The sequence below is a fragment of the Peromyscus californicus genome, unplaced genomic scaffold (assembly GCF_007827085.1).
Source record: "Peromyscus californicus insignis strain IS unplaced genomic scaffold, ASM782708v3 Scaffold_3__1_contigs__length_106647218, whole genome shotgun sequence".
Classification (NCBI taxonomy): Eukaryota; Metazoa; Chordata; class Mammalia; order Rodentia; family Cricetidae; genus Peromyscus; species Peromyscus californicus.
The window spans coordinates 70,970,652-70,989,842 of NW_026294551.1; positions in this window are offsets into that span (position 1 = coordinate 70,970,652).

Here is a 19,191-nt window from a genome sequence, read left to right on the forward strand (position 1 = left end):
TTCCAGAGGAGTCTGGGGTTCAATTCCCAGCACATACATGACAGCTCACAACTGTCTGTAACTCCAGTTCCAGGGGACCTGACACTCTCACACAGACTTATAGGCAGGCAAAAACTAATGCACATAAAATAAAAATGAATTATTTTTTAAAAAATTTAATTATTACTATTTGTTTGTGGTGTGTGTGTGTGTGTGTGTGTGTGTGTGTGTGTGTGTGTGTGTGTGTGTGCTGAACCATCTCACCATCCCTATTTGGCTTTTTATGAGACAGGGTCTCATGTATTTCAGGCTGACCTCAAACTCACCATGTAGCCTCCATTCCCCCCAGTGCTGGGATTACAGGGGTGCTCCACCACTCCCCGCCCACTCAGGATTTTATGGGAGATGTCCACCCAGGAGTGTTTTCTAGATTGCTCAGTGGGGTGGGTAGGCTGCAGAGCCCTCTCCACCCAAAGCACCTTCCCACATACCTATGGTGGCCAGTGGAAAAGCAAATGGTACCAGCACAGCCCTTCCGGGGGCAGGAAAACTCCAAAACAAGGCCCAGAGGAGGGGTCCCCGCAAAGTCCACCTCATCTTTTGATCTTCTGATAGCAGCTCTGCATTGACTGTGTTAACTCTAAAATGAGAAACAGGCGTGCATTTCCTTAACTGGCCGAGGTCTAAGCCGGGAGGCCTGTGATTCTCTCTACACAATGTGCAAAATTAGGCATGTGCATCTTGCCCCAACAAGAGGGACTGTGGCTTTCACAAGAAGGATTAAGGAAGCGGAAAAGGCCAAAACACACTTGAGCTGAGCATGAACCACTGAGGTAGCCTTAAGCCTAACACTGCAGAAACTGAGGCAGGAGGAACAGGATGAGTTCAAGGCCACCCTGAGCTACATGGAAAGACCTATGTCAAATGGCTGGGGATGCAGCTCAGTTGGTGGAATGTTGGCCTAACATGCACGAAGCTCTGGGTTCGGACCCCAGCACTGCTTAAACTGGGCATGACAGTGCAAGACTTTGTTGCCAGCACTTGGATGGTGGAAGGCAAAGGATCAGATGTTCAAGTTCATCTCTGGCTACATAGTGAATTTCAGGTCAGTCCTGGTTCCTGGAGACTTCGTCTCAAAAACCAATCCCCCAAGGGCTGGCTGCCATTCAGGTTGCTGCATGGGCAGGAAGAAAAGAGGTAAATGCTGTAACTTTTCTTCTTTACTGCTATCAGGACCTGCACACCTCTGAGGAACAGTCACGGGTCCCTTAGGGGCATAGTCATGGAACACGGGTCCCAAGTACTGTGGCAGCCTCTTCTGACCAGTGGGGAGATGCAGGAGGAGGTTTGGGATGGGAGAGCCAGCCCTCTTGGCCTCAGGCCTGACAGTGCTTGCCCAAGGACCCAGGCCCTGCAGCTCAGGATCAGGGCTGAGCCTGCTAGCCTGGAAACTGGATCGCAGAGAAAAACAGACTTTGCTTAATGTCACCCAGCAAAGGGCCTCTTAGCCTTGCCTAGGATCCCAGCCTACTGCTTTCTCCATGTAACCCTGCCCTTGACCTCCACAAGGACCCCCCACCCCCCACCCCGCAGGTCAGAGCAATCCTGTAGGTGGGTGAGTCATTCCCTAAAGATTAGGGCCCACCCAGGGTGACCTTGCCAAACAGTCTTCTGGGGCTAGGCACCACCACCCTGGCCACCACACACCCCTTAGCCACCAACCCTGGAGCTCTGAGGTGACCCATTTCCCTCACTCTCTTCGGCAGCTTCAAAACAAACCAAAACACAGACCAACATCCTTTGTTTGTTTGGGGGATCAGAGTGAGGGAAAGCGCTCTGTGGGTTTTTATTTGAAAACAAGGCTGCTTAAGTGGGGAGCAGAAACCAGAGGCAAAGGGACAGGCTCTTTGCGGCCACATGCTTTCTGGATGAGTCAGGGCAGGGCTGGGGACCCAGCAACAAGGCTGTCTGCTCACCACTTTTGGGGACTGGGGTCACAGCCACCCCCACTCGCCCTAGGTAATGTGAATTGGGGGTGGCTAGGCCCAGAGAGGGGCAGGTTTCCCATTTAATGGCCCCAGACTTCCTAACCATAGGTGGGGTGGATGGGGTTGGTTCAGGCCCCTAGTGCAAATTCATGTCCACCCCTTAGCTCCCAGGCCCAGGCTAGGTGTGCAGGGCCTGGTGCTCTGCCCCAAGGGAGAGACGAGAGCCCATCTAGGACAGGCTGCCTCTGGAGTGTGCAGTCAGGCCCTGCCCACCAGCCTGTTGGATCTGGGCTTCCTGGTGAAACTGGAATCCCTGAGGTACCTGCTGCCTCCAGGAGGGTGCACCCAGTAGGTCAGAGACCAGAGCACTCCTCTGGGGGCTCCCATGGTCTACACACAGTGCGTGGGTGTGGGAGACAGGCTGGTGGGGACTGCTTATCAACAGAGTTCATCGGCATCTGTGAACAGCAGAGTCTGAAGGGTAGTGACAGGCTGTGGAGTGGTACCCCAACACCGCCTGAACAAGTGGCAGCTCCCAGCTGATTCCAGGCCTCGCTGATAGTTTTTGATGCACCATCTCCATTGAGTTTCCCACCTAGCTAAGCTGGAGAAGGTGAGGCCACTGCGGTTCAGAAAGGCAAAGGGAGTTATTGAAGGACACACAGCCAGCCAGCCTCAGACACAAGGCTAAGGCCAGCTCAGCACTGGACCACTTCCGGGGCCAGGAAGTAGCTCCTGCCTGGTGGACTACAGAGGACTCTCACCAACACCCCTTACTCTGCTGGCCCAGGATGGGGGTGGGTAGGCTTTTGTTACAGGCCTCCATTTTCTGAAGCCACCATGGTTCAGTTCCATTCTCCTCTAATCTCATCTAATCGTCCCTGCATCCCTGAAGGGAGATACCTTCATCAGCCCGTTTCAGAGCTGACAAAGCCAGAGCGGCAGGTGGGTGAGATGGCTCAGAGGAGAAAGGCGTTTGCTGCCCAAGCCTGGTGTCTTGAATTTGATTCCCGAGACCCACATAAAGGTAGAAGGAGATAAACAACTCCACAAAACTGTCTTCTCAGCTGTGAGGTGGTGGCACATGCCTTTAATCCCAGCACTCAGGAGGCAGAGGCAGGGGGATCTCTGTGAATTCGAGGCCAGCCTGGGCTACAAAGCCCATTCCAGGACAGCTAGAAGAAACCCTGTCTCGAAAAACAAAAACAAACAACAAAAAAAAATTGTCTTCTGACCTCCACCCATGTGCCATGGCATGTGTGCTTCCTGACACACAATAACATGTAAAAGAAAAAGAAAAAAAATCTAAAAAGGCTAAAGCAGCAGGATGGTGCCTTTCCAACCGCAAAGCAGGGGCTCTCTGCCTCCCACCCTGTCTCTTCATTATGTTGACATGCCAGATTCCTGCCCCTTCCCTTCTGTGAGCCTGGCTCTAGGATTGATGTGAGTTGTACTTTGGGACCTAAGCTACCAGGCTCACCCCCTCTTGCTGGGGTGACTTTTGCAGGGGGGGCTCTGCTCCTTCCTACCCTCACGCAGCTTCCATCACACAGGTGTGTGTTAACGGCCCCACCAACCGCAGCCGGCCGACATCCGGGGGCCTGCTCTCCACCAGCGGGAGACCTGAGGCACTCTTCTTGCCTATGTCCTCAGCTGTTGGGCACACAGAGAAGCCCCAGGTGTCTGAATCCACAAAGCCTTCCAAGGCCGTGTTCAGCTGGTTGACATCTTAGCTCCTACAATGCACACAGAGTCACCTCTCTTCCTCAGCTCACAGCTCTGTGACACAAGAGTGTGCATGGCTGTGTGCATCTCTGTTACACAACTATCTGTATAGTTACGTGTGCACCGTTTTGTGTGTATACATGGTCTGTGCAGGTTGTGTGCACCTCCCCAGCTGTATGTGGGTTTTTTTAATTTATTTATTCTTATTTTATGTGCATTGGTGTTTTGCCTGCATGTATGTCTGTGTGAGGGTGTCAGATCTTGGAGTTACAGACAGTTGTGAGCTGCCATGTGGGTGCTGGGAATTGAACCTGGATCCTCTGGAAGAGCAGTCTGTGCTCTTAACCACTGAGCCATCTCTCTGCCCCCGGTTTTTTTGTTTTTGTTTTTGTTTTCCAAGATTCAGTTTCTCTGTGTAACCCTGACTGTCCTGGAACTCACTCTGTAGACCAGACCAGCCTCAAACTCAGAGATCCACCTGCCTCTGCCTCCCCAGTGCTGGGATTAAAGAGTACCACCACTGCCCGGCTTGTATGTGTTTTCATGTGTGTGAACTCCATGTGTGTACCTGAGCTCTGCTAGTGTGCGTGTGTAGAAGTAACTGGGGTCCACACTGCATCCCATCAGGGACTCTTCCATCCACCCAGTCCACACCGCTTCCCTAGGCACTGTGCAGGATCTAAGCACACAGAGGGACCAGCCTCATAGGTCTCTGAGTCCTTGTGAGCTCACCTTCCTGGGAGCTCAGCCCAGCTGTTCTAGACAGGTGGCTAGACCCAGACTGGAGGGCAGTTGGGGCTTCGGTGAATTGCTGCCAGGACCAGGAAGGGTCCAGCATCTCCCAACAAAGTCCACCCTGCAAAGCCCTGTGCCTTGTCCCCTTCAGTCAGATCACAGACCAAACCCCCCACGAAGCCCACAGTGAGTAAAACTACAGGTTCTAACGAGCAGGATGGCACACCACGAAAAGGCATTTGCCACCAAGCCCGACAGTCTGAGTTCCCTCCCGGGGAGCCACATGGTAGAAGCAGGGAACAGATTTCTGCAAGTTGTCCTCTGACCTACACATGTGTACCATGACATATGCTACCCCCATCAGATGTATACGCAAGCATGTGTGTGTGTGTGCGCATTTGTGTATAGCCCAGGGTGTTGGCTTCACATCCTGCCGTAACAAGAGGACCAAGGTGCCAGCAGAGCAGTGGCCTTTCAGAATCCTCTCACTGTCCTTCCTCACTTCCTGAAGCCACGGCTGGCCGTTCCTCGGCTCATGACTTCGTCCTGGTCCCCAGGCCAGCACATCTTCAGACTCAGCTTCTGCTCTCGGGGTCTCTTTTGACGTTCACCCCAGCAATGGCTGTCACTGAGATGATCCGGGAATGGCCTCTCTCTAGGTCTTTGGCTTTCTTACATCTTCCAAGTTCTGTTTGCCGAGTAAGATAACTTAGTCACGGGCCCTGGGGAGTCAGTGGGTGTGTTAGAGAGTCAGTGTCAGAGCTGGGTAAGAACAGGGGGGAGAAGAAACTGTCGGTGCTCTGGACAGTGTTTGCTAGTGAATCCTCCTAAAGCAGGAAACATATTATGCACAACTTTTTTTTTTTTTAAATCTGTTGTTTCAAGACAAGGTCTCACAGACCCCAGGCTTGCTTCAAACTCATCTTGTAGCTGAGGATGACCTTGAACTCCTGATCTCCTGCCTCTGTCTCCAGAGTGCTAGGATTACAGCAGTGTGCTGCCATACCCAGATAAACCTCAGTTTCCCAGCAGAGCTGGCATTTCCTCCACTCAGAGCAGAGGCAGGGAAAGGGCACCTCAGATGAGCCTGGCTCCTCTGACTTCCTGTGGCTTCTGGAGCCAAGAGGAGGGAACAATTCACTCCTTTGTTGTGTGCAGTTGTCCCTGAAACAATGGCATTCTTCAGGAATTAGGATATTAAGGATTTAATAACTACTTGATATGCAGTAAAACATTCCATTATACTTCTGGAAAGCGCCATCCTCACCTCTTACAGGAATCCACCAAGTGTCTTTTAATTAAGTTGGTTCTCAATGAGACACCTCATCAGCGCAGTAATTTTCTGAATGAAGCTACCCTGAAGTACCAATTACTTGGTTTCTAATGCTTAAGGTGTCCTGCCAATGTGGTGGCAAGGCGGGGCTGACTTGCTGGGACGCGATGAGGTCTTGGTGGGCGGTGATGTCTCCCAGCATCCAGATTTCAGAGAATGCATTGACACTACGTTCCTGTAGCATCGAGCCACCAGTTAGTGGCAGTTTATTATAGAAACCCTGTGAACTGGAGCACATGGGAGGAGTCAGAGATTCCACTGGCATTATCTGTCTCACATTCCCTCTTTCTTACTCTGATTGACATCATCACCATCATCTTCATCATTATTATCCTTATTACTTACGAGACAGGGTCTCACTATGTAGCCCAGGTTGTCTCGGAATTCGTTATGTAGACCAGGTTGTCCTTGAACTCACAGAGATCTGACTGCCTCTGCCTCCCAAGTGCTGGGATTATGTGCCCTACCAAGCCTACCCTTCTTTAATTTGTGGGTGTATCTGTGAGAGTTGTGTGTAACTCAACCTGTTGTGTACAGTGACATGTAATTGCAGGTCCTCATGGAAGCTAGGCGATCCCATTCCATCCCTCCTGGAAGTGATGTACAAGCAGTTGTGAGGCACCCAACTGGCGTGCTGGGAACTGAACTCTGGTCCTCTGAGAGAGCAGCAAGTGCTCCTGAGCCATCTCTCCAGTTCACTCTAGTCCTCTTTAGTATGTTGTGCTGTGTCTTCCAGTCTCTGGCTGATGTAGCATTAGAGCCTGGCGCCTTCAAGGTGAGCCTGTGCTCCTATATGACTCATTCATATTCTGTCTCTGTCTCTCTGTCTCTGTCTCTCTGTCTCTCTCTGTCTCTCTCTGTCTCTGTCTCTCTGTCTCTCTCTCTGTCTCTCTCTGTCTCTGTCTCTCTCTGTCTCTCTCTGTCTCTCTCTCTCTCTCTCTCTCTCTCTCTCTCTCTCGTGTGTGTGTGTGTGTGTGTGTGTGTGTGTGTGTGTGTGTGTGTGTCCCCTTTAGTTTTTTGAGATGTCATCTCATGTAGCCCAAGCTGGTCTAGAATTTGCTATATAACTGAGGAGAATCTTAAACTCCTGATCCTCCTGCCTCAACCTCCCTCGTCCAGTGCTGGGATCCTGGGCAGGACACCCAGCCCTCTCTCTTTATGAGGCAGGGTCTTACTATGCAGTTGATGCTGACTTGAACTTTTAAGCCTCTCAATAAAGCCTGTTCACTCAGTCTAAAAATAAAAATTATGCTGGGTGTGGTAGAACACACCTTTAACTCCAGCACTCAGGAGGCAAACTCGGGTGGATCTCTGTGTTTGAAGCCAGCCTGGTCTACACAGTGAGTTCCAGGCCATCCAGGAATATGTAAAGAAACCCTGTCTCAAAAATAAATGAAAATAAGGGCTGGCAAGATGGGTCAGGTAGAAACACTTGCTGGTCACGCCTCACCGCCTGAGCTCAATCCCCGAAACCTAAGTGAGGGCAGAGAACTGACTGCACAAAGTTGACCTCTGACCTCTACACACATGCTATGGCGTGAGTGTGTGTGCACAGTTGTGCATGCACACACAGATGCGCGCATACACACACACATTTATAAATAAATACATAAATACACACATAAATAAAATTAAATTCGAGTTTTACAGATCTTGGCAAATGACACTTCAGATACAGTCTGGGCTCCACAGTACTCAGCCCCCTTCCCCTTCTCAATGCTGGATACCATTTGTCCTTTATTCGCGTTTCCCTGCCAGTCAGAGAGGCAGATGAACAAGGGAGGAAAAGAGAAAGGGGTTCCTCGGGGTCTGACCTCCATGCTCATGCTCTGAGAGGCTGACTGGCAGGAGCAGCTCAGTTTGCTGTATGTCCCCTGGCTGGTGACTGACTCCTAAGCCATCTTGAGAGGTCTTGGGCAGAGCAGTGTTGCAGCCTCAACTGGGCACGGTACATTCCAGACACAGAGGGATGGAAGAGGAGGAACTTCCGTTCCCAGGTGTTATTGGGAAATCAGGTTCACTCTCAGGGTTCAGTCTCAGGAGTTAAAGAATTTAAGAACCAACTCTAGCTGGGCGGTGGTGACGCACGCCTTTAATCCCCACACTCAGGAGGCAGAGGCAGGTGGATCTCTGTGAGTTCGAGGCCAGCCTGGTCTACAGAGTGAGTTCTACGACAGCCAGAGCTACACAGAGAAACCCTGTCTCAAAAAAACCCAACCCCACCCCCAAAAGAACCAACTCTAAAGGAAGCTTCAGGACAATTTCATTTGAGTTTAGAAGAAAAGTTCTGAAGCAGGTGAGTGGTAACTCTTGAGAGCTGCCCAGAGGAGGGAGATGGAGAAGAGGGAGAATAAAGAGAAAAAACACTATTCCTTGAGTTTGGCTGACACGGTCAGCCACACGGCAGATAAACAGCCAAGGGCAGGGAGGGAGTCTTAGAGAAAGGGTGAAGCCGAACCCTTCTGGAAAGCAAGCCTAGGAAAGAGATCAAAGGGGAAGTTCATTTTTCTGAGTAATTCAGGAAATCCAGCCAGCTTCCCAAGTCAGCGGCACAGCTGCAGCGCCCTCAGCAAATGCACTCGGAAGTAGGAAAATTATGGGAAAGAAAAGTATGCTATCTCAGAGCTGGAGAGATGGCTCAGTAGTTAAAAACCCTTGCTGCTCTTCTGTATGACTTGAGTTTGGCTCTGAGCATCCAAGTGGAGTAGCTCACAACATGTATAAAAAAACAGAAGAGGGATCTGGCGCCCTCTTCTGGCCTCTTTGGGTGCAGCATGCACATGCACATGCACATACACAAAATCAAAGAGTAAATGTTGTAAAAGGCACATTATCTCATTAAAGGCATAATTATTCCTCCTATCTCTTTAGCGTGGCCAGGGTAAATCTACCTCCCTAATGGGTGGCCCCACCTTCCAGAGAGTTGGCCCTATAGCCAAGTGACTGACCTACCTAACTAAATGTTAGATCTCAACCCAGGCCAGAGACTTCCATTGTCTTGACCATAAAGAAATAGTATTCCTTTCATGAGTATTTTACTATTACTGGAACACAGGCACCTGGGTTCAAAGGCCTTCCTGAACCTTCCTGAGGCAGAGGCTGACACAGCACCGATGATGCGGGCTACAAGAACCTCTGGCTGGCATCTTATCCCACAGGCAGTCCCGTCTCTCACCTTTGCCCTTCTCAGGGGCTGAACCAGCTGTTCTCAGCAGCTCCAGGTGGACCTGACTACTCCCGGAGCCCATAAGGAGGCTGAGGAAACAGACCAGCCTGGTGAGTCAGCACTTCCGGAAACCAGGCTTGCCAACTCCTAGTCGGCGACAGGCCATGAGTCACAAATTATAGGCCTTCCACAGGAGCGGGCCGTGCCAGCCCGTGAGGCGGCAACGCTGGCAGGGAGCGCTGGAGCCCCAGGCTTGGGGCCATGGGAAAAGGAAGGCCCAGACAGGCCTGCATACTGTAGGGCACTCCTACGGCTTCTCTCCTACCAGCCACCAGGCTGCAGTGCCAACGCCTAGCCTTGGACATGCTCTGGCACAGGACTTCCTTGGCTTCAGACCAGAAGGAGGCTGGCTTTACCGGAGCCTAGTGGAATCTCAAAGCCAGAGCCGCCTACCCCACTGCCACTACGGAGGGTGCCATGCCAGAGTGCCTGCTCTGTACTGCAGGGGGTGGCCCCTGGAGGTCCTCTCCAGCGCCCCTCAAGAGCCTCCGGGACCTGGAGCTGCCTTGTTCAAGAGCAGGAGGCCAGAGGCCAATGCACTGCCTCTGAGGCCAAACAGGCACACCGCAGGCCTTCTGAGCGCTGGCACATGCTTAGCTAAGGCATCAGGGGCTTCTGGAAGGTTCAGAGAATTTTCATGCTGACAGAATGAAGCCAACTGCATCCTACCCCCAACGATGTTCCTGTAAGCTCCGGACTACATTCTCCACAACAGCAAATTTACACATTCCCTGAATTTGTTGTCTCATTCAGCTTGTCTTTTTGTTAGAAATGTTTGATTGTGTGGCTGAAAGGGTTGCGGAAAGGCACACACAGCAAGGAATGAGGACCAAAGCCAGGCTCGGGCAGAGGCCCAGGGAGACTGTGTGTCTCCTTGAGAAGCTCCCTCCTGACCCCCCAAGGCCTGGGCTGCTGCACTGAGGCCCTCTCACCCAGGCCTCTGCTAGCAATGACTTGTTTACACTCTTGGGCTGGTGGCCTTAGTGACTACAGGGAACAGCCAAACACAGACTAATGAGCGTGCCTTGGATACGAGGAAGCAGAGCTGACAGAGTGCCTGCCCTGAACCCCCACGGCACAGAGCTCAGTGCCAAGTCTTAGAAATCAGGAGAGATATGAACATAATAATAATGGGGTCACCACTGAGTGGCAGCTGACCCAGGGCTTCTATGCCAGGATGCCCAACTCACGTTATCCCAGTGCAAACACCAGCCCAGGCACTTGCCAGTACCTGGCACCAGGGAGGTCTTCAGGAAACTCGGGACTAAACACTGAGGTGGGTGCCCCCAGGAAAACTGGAAACTACACCTTCTCCCTCCCGTCAAAGTAACACCCTCTCCCTTCCCTTTCCTTTTTTCGTTCTGTTTCTTGAGACAGAGGTCTTACTTTGCAGGCCCAGAACTCATTATGTAGCTCAGGCTAGCCTCCAGTTCAAGGTGATCCCGTCAGCCTTCCCAGTGTTGGGACTACAGATGTTCGAGCCTGGAGTTGGCAGTAATCCTCCTGCCTCAGCCTCCCAAGTGCTGGGATTACAGAAACCGGCTACCACACTTGAAGGTTTCTATTCTTCCTTTTCCTCAGTGGGGGAAGACATGTGCCACGGTGCAACATGGAAGTCAGAGGTGGTATTTGTGGTGTCAGCTCCCTCCTTCCACTTTTTTTTTTTTTTTTTTTTTTTTTGGTCTTTCGAGACAGGGTTTCTCTGTGTAGCTTTGGAGCCTTTCCTGGAACTCACTTTGGAGACCAGGCTGGCCTCGAACTCACAGAGATCCACCTCCCTCTGCCTCCCAAGTTCTAGGATTAAAGGAATGTTTCACCACAACTAACTAATACGTATTTATTTGTATTTTATATGTATGAGTGTTTACCTGTATATATGTGCACCACGGGCAAGCCTGGTGCCTATGGAGGCCAGAAGAGAGGATCAGATCCTTGGAACTAGAATTACAGACGGTTTCAAGCCCCTGCGTAGGTGCTGAGAATTGAATCTGGGTCCCCTGCAAGAGCAGCAAGCGCTCTTAACCACTGAGTCATCATCTCTCCAGACAGTGACAACTGCTTTTACCCATGAAGCCATCTTGCCAACTCTGAACTCAGCTCTGATGGTATTTCAACACTTTTCCCAATAACTACCATTTCCTGTTTTGGTATCAGAAGCAACGTGGATTTTCTAGCTTATTTGGTAGTTTTGGTTAATACTCTAGTAAGACCTCCTACCCTACTCCTCTTTTTTGGGGATTGAGACAGGGCTTCTCTGTGTAGCCCTGGCTGTCCTGGAACTCATTCTATAGACCAGGTTAGCCTCAAACTCAGAGATCTGCCTGCCTCTGCCTCCTGAGTGCTGGGATTAAAGGCGTGTGCCCCAACAGCTGGCTGGTATTCCACGCCAACCCCCACCCCCCAATCCTATGCACAATTTCTTCCACATTGAATCAGTGACTTGCTTTGGCCAAGAACTATTATAATTTGCCAATCAAACACTAACAGTCATGATACCAGCCAAGGCTTTAAAAACAGCCATATAGGTGGCCTGCTGGCCTCCTACAAACACAACAGCCTGGAATGACCTATACAATTGCCAGTCACATGAGGGGGTGACATGCTACAAGTGGCTGCCCTTTCAAGGACCCCAGCCGGGAACAGCAGCCAAGCTATTCAAAAGTGCCCTTCTGAACTGCCAGCCCAAGTCATAAGCACGTGGAATGGTGTTTGGGTGTGGCTTGTTACCCAGCAGTAGATGATCAATACAAAGGGTATAGGACTATTCTGTTCTTCCGTACAGTCTTTTAAAAAAATCTTTTATTTTATTTTTGTTTATGTGTATGTCTGACTGTGTGTGTGTGTGTGTGTGTGTGTGTGTGTGTGTGTGTGTGTGTGTGTGTGTATGCATGTGCACATCCCTGAGGAGACCAGAAGACTCAGATTCTCCAGTACTGGAGTTACAGAAGACTGTGAATCCCCAAATCCAGGTTGATGTAGTTTCCTGGTTCCAGCGATGGAAGTCTGGTCATCAAGCTTGTGTAGTTCTTACCTCCTGAGTCAGCTCACTGGCCTCCTCAGAGATCATGAGCAGGGTTGGGGCTTGCGTGTTTCTCAAACACTACTTTGACATTTCAAATTTACTTGAAAAAAAAAAAAAGAGTTGCAATGGTTCTTTAATCACAGAATTTCTTTTTTTTTTTTGCTGGGGGGGAGGTTTTGACACAGGGTTTCTCTGTGTAACAGCCTTGGCTGTCCTGGAACTCACTCTATAGATCAGGCTGGCCTCGAACTTACAGAGATCTACCTGCCTCTGCCTCCTGGGTGCTGGGATTAAAGGCGTGGGCCACCACCGTGTGGCCACACTTAGTCTTTTTTTAAAGATTTGTCTTTATTTTCATTTTCATGTGTACGTCAGCAGGTGCCCACAGGGGCCGGAAGGCATCAGTTCTTCCCATGCCACTAAAGCTGTGGTCATAGACAGTTGTGAGCTGCCCAACATGGTTTCTGGGGACACAATGGCTCTCTTCATCACTGGGCCTTCTCTCCAGCCTCAACACTCACTTCTTAGCTTCAAATGTGACTCCTTTTCCCTTGGCCATTGGTCCATTTTCCTAGGTGTTTGTCTTGGACTTTTGTCTTCTAAAGAGCCCGAGGTTTGCTTTTGATTATCCTGCCCCCCCCCCCCCCCACACACACACACACAGCCTAGACGAGATCTCCAAACACAACACAACACTTAGGGCCTCCAACACGCTGGTGCTGTCCTACTGAGCTGTAATTCCAGCCCCAATTTACAAATGTTTTACATTTTTTCCCTCATGGTTACTTCTTCTCCCTAGAAGTTACTTGGACGTCTTTCTTTCTTTTTTTCAGCCCTCGCAAGCAGAAGCTGTCAGTGTGGCTGCTTAATACAGGAGGCTTCCTTAGATCTACCCAACATGTCTGTCTCCTCCTCGTTAGTCTTCCATGTCACTCCCTTCAGACTTCAGTTCCCTTCTGTGTTTTTTTCCACGTGTAGGAGAGTGCGTATGTGCACGTGTATGTATGCAGAGACTGGTGTGTGCACCCATATGTGTGCACCTGTATGTGTATGTGTGTGTTGGTGGGTGCACCTGTTTGTGCATGTGTATGCTAGTGTGTGCACCGGTATGTGTGCAGAGGCTGGTGTGTGCACCGGTATGTGTGCAGAGGCTGGTGTGTGCACCCATATGTGTGCAGAGACTGGTGTGTGCACCCGTATGTGTGCAGAGGCTGGTGTGTGCACCCGTATGTGTGCAGAGGCTGGTGTGTGCACCCGTATGTGTGCAGAGGCTGGTGTGTGCACCCGTATGTGTGCAGAGGCTGGTGTGTGCACCTGTATGTGTGCAGAGGCTGGTGTGTGCATCTCTATGTACACATGTATGCTGGTGTATGCACCTGTATGTGCACATGTATGCTGCTGTGTGTAGCCGTATGTGTGCAGAGGCAGAGGAAGACATAGTGTTCCTGCTCCATCTCTCAGCCTTGTCCTTTTGAGGCAGAGTCTCTCTCAGAACCTCATACCCTCCTGTTTCCACCCCACTCAGTTCTGGGGTTATAGGGATGTGATGGGCCATTTTGGATTGTTCTGTGGGTGGTGGGATTGGAACTCTGGTCCTTGTGTTTGCAAGACAAACACTCTTAACTGCTGAGCCATCTCTCCAACTCTCCCTGCCACCCCTGCCTTGTCTCTCTTTTCCTTGAGATACGGTCTCATGTACTCAAGGAATGTCTTTAACTCCTAGTCCTGTGTTAGCTCCTAAGCATTGGGATTACAGACTTGGGCCACACACCCGGCTTTTTTTTCTTCTCTCTCTCTCTCTCTCTAAACCTTACTACATAGCTGGGTTGTAGTATCCTCAAACATAGGATCCTCCTGCATCAACCTTCAGAGTTAACCTTTCTGGGGAATGTTCTCTATTGGTGTTTTTGTGTGAGTCTGTCTGTGAATGTCTGTGTTTTTTGTTTTTGTTTTAATTTTATTTATTTTTATTTTGTGTGCATTGTTTTTGCCTGTATGTATGTCTGTGTGAGAGTGTCAGATCTTGGAGTTACAGACAGTCGTGAGCTGCCCTGTGGTTGCTGGGAATTGAACCCAGGTCCTCTGGAAGAGCAGTCAGTGCTCTTAACCGCTGAGCCATTTCTCCAGCCCCTTGTTTTTGTTTTTTAAGAAATGTCTGGGGCCTGGAGAGATGGCTCAGCGTTTAAGAGCACTGACTGCTCTTCCAGAGGTCCAGAGGTCCTGAGTTCAATTCCCAGCACCCACATGGTGGCTCACAACCATCTGTAATGAGATCTGGCACCCTCTTCTGTATACATAATAAATAAATAAATCTTTTTTTAAAAAAAAAGAAAAAGAAATGTCTGTTTGAGCAGTGGTGCACACCTTTGATCCCAGCACTTGGGAGGCAGAGGCAGGAGGATCTCTGAGTTTGAGGCTAGGCCAGCCTGGCCTACAGAGTGAGTTCCAGGACAGCCAGGACTACACAGAGAAACCCTGTCTCAAAAACAAACAAACAAAGCAAAACAAAAAACGTCTGTCTGGCACTTCTTCTGGAACAGCACCGCATTTCTGTGGTCCTTTAGGAGGTGATTCCTTCTTACTTTGAGGACGCTTTCTGGTCTCTTTTTGTGACTGACAGAGGGATGTTACGTGTGCTTTCTTTGTAGGGAACATCCTTTTGTTTGTGCTTTCTCTGGAGATAAGCTTGCTGATTAGGCTAGGCTGAGCCCCAGAAACCCGCCTGTCTCAGGTTCCTCTGCCCTGAGACAACAAGGCTCCTGTGTGTGAGTTCTCAGGATCCACCTCAAGTCCCAGTATTTGCAAGGCAAGCACTTTGTGGAGTGAGTTGCTCCCCCTGATGTTTTCCCGAAAAACAAAAAAAAACCATTTGGATCAGCAAGATGGTGGGTAAAAGTGCCTGCAAGTCTGGGGACCTGGGTTCGGTCCCTGGGGCCTACCTGGTGGAAGGAGAGAGAAAAAGAGTTGTTCTGGGGTTGAGGATTTAGCTCAGTAGTAGAGCGCTTGCACAAGGCCCTGGATTCGGTCCTCAGCTCTGAAAAAAAAAAAAAAAGTTGATCTCTGACCTGCATGTGAGCTGTGGCCCCCACACCCTCCTACCCCACCCCACTGAAATAAAAATGTAAAAAATCATTTTCTAGATGAGTCGTCATGTAAGCCTTAAACTAAAATCCTCCTGCCTCCAGCTCTCCAGAGCAGGGAGTACAGTCCTGGACCGCCACACTCAGTTCATGCTGAGGCTCAAGCCTAGGCCTTTGTGCACATTATCCAGCACTCTGTCAACCTATGTAAGCGGACCACTTCATTTCTCCTCCATCTTTTCATGGTGGCACGGACCTTTAATCTCCATACTCACGAGACCGAGGCAGAACTGTTACTTTGAGGACAGTCCAGAAAATATGAAATCCTGTCCCAAAAAACAAATGCATGTACACATACACACACACACACACACACACACACACACACACACACACACACACACACTCAAACCTCTGGGCTTAATTGGTACATTCCTTCAAAGTGAATTTAGGAGAAAATTAACTTCCCTGGGAGGAGTGTGTGTGGTGTATGTGTGGATGTGTGTGTCTGTGTGTATGTATGTGTGTGGGGTGTGTGTGTGTGGGTGTGTGGGTGTGTCTCTGTGTGTGGTGTGTGTGTGGTATATGTGGTGTGTGTGTGTGTGTGTGTGTGTCTCTGTGTGTGTGTGTGTGTGTGTGTGTGTGTGTGTGTGGTGTATGTATGTGTCTCTGTGTGTGGTGTGTGTGTGGTGTATGTGGTGTGTGTGTGTGTGTGTGTGTGTGTGTGTGTGTGTGTGTGTGTGTGTGCTGGGGGAGAGGGGAAGAGAGAGAGAGATTTAGTAAAAGCAGATTTTACTTCTAGTGCCCCTGGGAACCCCAGCAAGTCTCCCCTGCTCACAATCTCCCCAACTAGGTTTTACTTGCTCTCAGATGAAAGTAAAAACTGAATGGTAAAAGAAATCAGAAGTTTAGAATGACTTACAGTAATAAACTGCCAAGTTTGCACTTCAAAGGCTCACCAGGGCTTCAGAGAGAAGGGGGTTGTGTGTGTGTGTGTGTGTGTGTGTGTGTGTGTGTGTGTGTGTGTGTCCTCTGAATCTTATGGTAAATGATGAGGGGCCTGTTGTAATGGGCTGTAGCCCAAGCCCTCTGAACATAGCTGGAGATGCTTTTCTCCCACTGACCATCCCCTAAAAATCAGGATTGGTAACGTTGGAGCGACCTCACAGGGTGGAGGGGTTTTGCCACAGCCGGCTCAGCCACCACCTTTGGGGAGGGACGCTTCATGGGGGAGTGTTCTACCACCTCCTGGGCAGACGAGGGAAAAGGTGACAGCCAGCCCTGGGTCTCACAGGATGGCTTGGCTGGGAATGGGCGGGGAGTCGGGGGTGTTATATACTCTTGTTTCCTACCATGTCTCTCAAAGTTCCACCTCTGAAGATACATGCCGGGGCTGAGACAGGGTACAAAGGCAGGGAAAATCTTGGGGACGTGAGAAGTAGGGAAGCAGCAGAAGCCCCTAAGTGTTGGGGGCACAAAGGTCCTTGTGCCCACAGATCACTAGGGAGACAGGGAATGTTAAACACACAGGGGCTCCTCTCAATGGAGGAGATAAAACACCTGCTTTCCCACCCAGAAGGCTAGGAGTGGACTTTGTTAACAACCTAATGACCTTTTCGCTATCTGTGGAGGCAGACCTCACCCACCTTTTCCTTTGGAGGCAGCCCTCACCCAAATCCCCTAGAATGATTATCCCGGTCTCTTCCCTCCCTGGACTGTTACCCATCCTTACAGGAGATGTCACATGTACTTTATGGCCTGCTGACCTCTATCCTATCTCAGTCAGAGACCACACTAGATTCTAGGCCCTTTGGCTATAGAACCCATCTTCAGGGCTACATGTACTTTGTAAAGGAGTTTCCAAGTTGTCACACCTTAAGCTTTATCGTGCACCTGGATAGGGAAGATGGTTGCCTGGAAACCTGGAATGGGAATGATTGTTGCCTGGAAACCTTTTCCCAAATTGTATTGTGTTTTAAATATGCTGACAATGAAATTGCCTGGCATTAGACGCCCCGTGGTCTGGCCCAGATTGATGGAGTCAATCTGACCGATTTCCATTCCCATCTCCTTGCTCCATTTGCTTCCCTGACCGACACCTGCAGGGGCACCCCCCACCCCCACCAGCCAAGCTGGAATCTAGTTGAAACCTTTGCTGGCAGAAGATCAAGAACTCCTGCCCAGCCGCACACCTTTAATCCCAGCACTCGGGAGGCAGAGGCAGAGAGATTCTCTCTGTGAGTTCGAGGCCAGCCTGGTCCACAGAGTGAGATCCAGGACAGGCACCAAAACTACACAGAGAAAACCTGTCTCAAAAACAAACAAACAAACAAACAAACAAAAACAAAAACAAAGCAACAACAACAACAACGAAAAATCAAGAACTCCAGCCCAACTAACTGACAAGTACTTGAGGCTTCCCTTCCCAGCCGTGAACATTCAATTCTCTAGGAATTTCACCAGAAACTCCATTTACAGGGAAAGGATGCGTCCTAACCACCTTCTTGTGTGACCCTAGTGGTACCTGGTTTTACCTTATCAGATTGAAATCACATCCAGGTTACCTCCAGGGCCATCTTGGGTCTCTCTCTCTTATCAAAAAACAGAGAGGAGTGTTAATGGATTAGACATTGTTAATGTAATTCTTTTTTTTTTTTTTTTGGTTTTTCAAGACAGGGTTTCTCTGTGTAGCTTTGCGCCTTTCTTGGAACTCACTTTGGAGACCAGGCTGGCCTTGAACTCACAGAGATCCACTTTCCTCTGCCTCCCGAGTGCTGGGATTAAAGGTGTGCGCCACCACTGCCCGGCGTTAATGTAATTCTTGATTGTATATATTATATATACTTATTGTACCTATTGTATACAGTTTTTCTTATATTAGTTATAAACTTTTATTATTTTAGACAAAAAAGGGGAAATGTGGTGATATATTGTGTACCCTAATAAATGTATCTGGGGATCAGAGGACAGAGCCAGCCATTAGATTAGACATAGAGGCCAGACAGTGGTGGCACACACCCTTAATCCTATCACTCAGGAGACAGAGATCTGATCTCTGTGAGTTCAAGGCCACACGGGGAACAGAGCCAGGCATGGTGGCACTGTTCTTTGTCTCATGTCTTTGCTTGGGAAGCACACCTGCCTTTAATCCCAGGAAATGATGTCAGGGCAGAGAAAGGTATATAAGTCATAAAGAAATGGGAACTCACTCTCTTGAGGCTGAGGATTTCGTAGAGGTAAGCTAGTGGCTGACTTGTTCTGTCTCTCTGATCTTTCAGCTTTCACCTCAATGTCTGGCTCCAGTTTTTTTTTTTTAGACCTTTTAAGATTCGTGTTGCAGAGGAGAAGGTGGTTCTTAGCAGCATCTGAGGATGTAACCTGAGAATTACCAAAAGGGTTGGTTCATATGGCCACTGCTAAAACAATGAACCATTTGTTTTCTCTTGGACTTGTGCTGAGATGTCTGACTTAACGCCCTCCTCTTCCTAGGAAGCATTCCACCCATGTGGTATGTCTTAACTTTCTTCTGAATGTCTCTCTTTTAAATCATGCTTAAGCCTATACTAAAACAGCTTTGGGCCAGTGAGATGGTTCACTGAGTAAAGGTGCTTTCCGCCAAGCCTGCCATCCTGAGTTCAATCCCCGCTACCTACCTGATGGAAAGGGAGGACCAACCCCTGCCGTGTGTCCTCTGACCTCTGTACAAACACTGTAGCACAAGCACCCACAAGTATACACACAGTACAATAAAATGCATGTTTTAAAAAGTCATTAAAATGGGGCTGGAGAGATGGCTCAGAGGTTAGGAACACTGACTGCTCTTCCAGAGGTCCTGAGTTCAATTCCCAGCAACCGCATGGTGGCTCACAACCATCTGTAATGAGATCTGGTGCCCTCTTCTGGCCTGCAGAAATACATGCAGACAGAACATTGTATGCATAATAAATAAATAAATCTTTAAAAAAAAAAAAAGAAAAAAAGTCATTAAAATGTATTTAATCAAGTCGCCAAGCCCAGTAAACTGGCCAGTCCTGAAATTCTTTTCAGCATCGAAGCCACAAACCTGGGTTCGGCTTGAGTCAAGGTCCCTAAAAGTCCAGGAG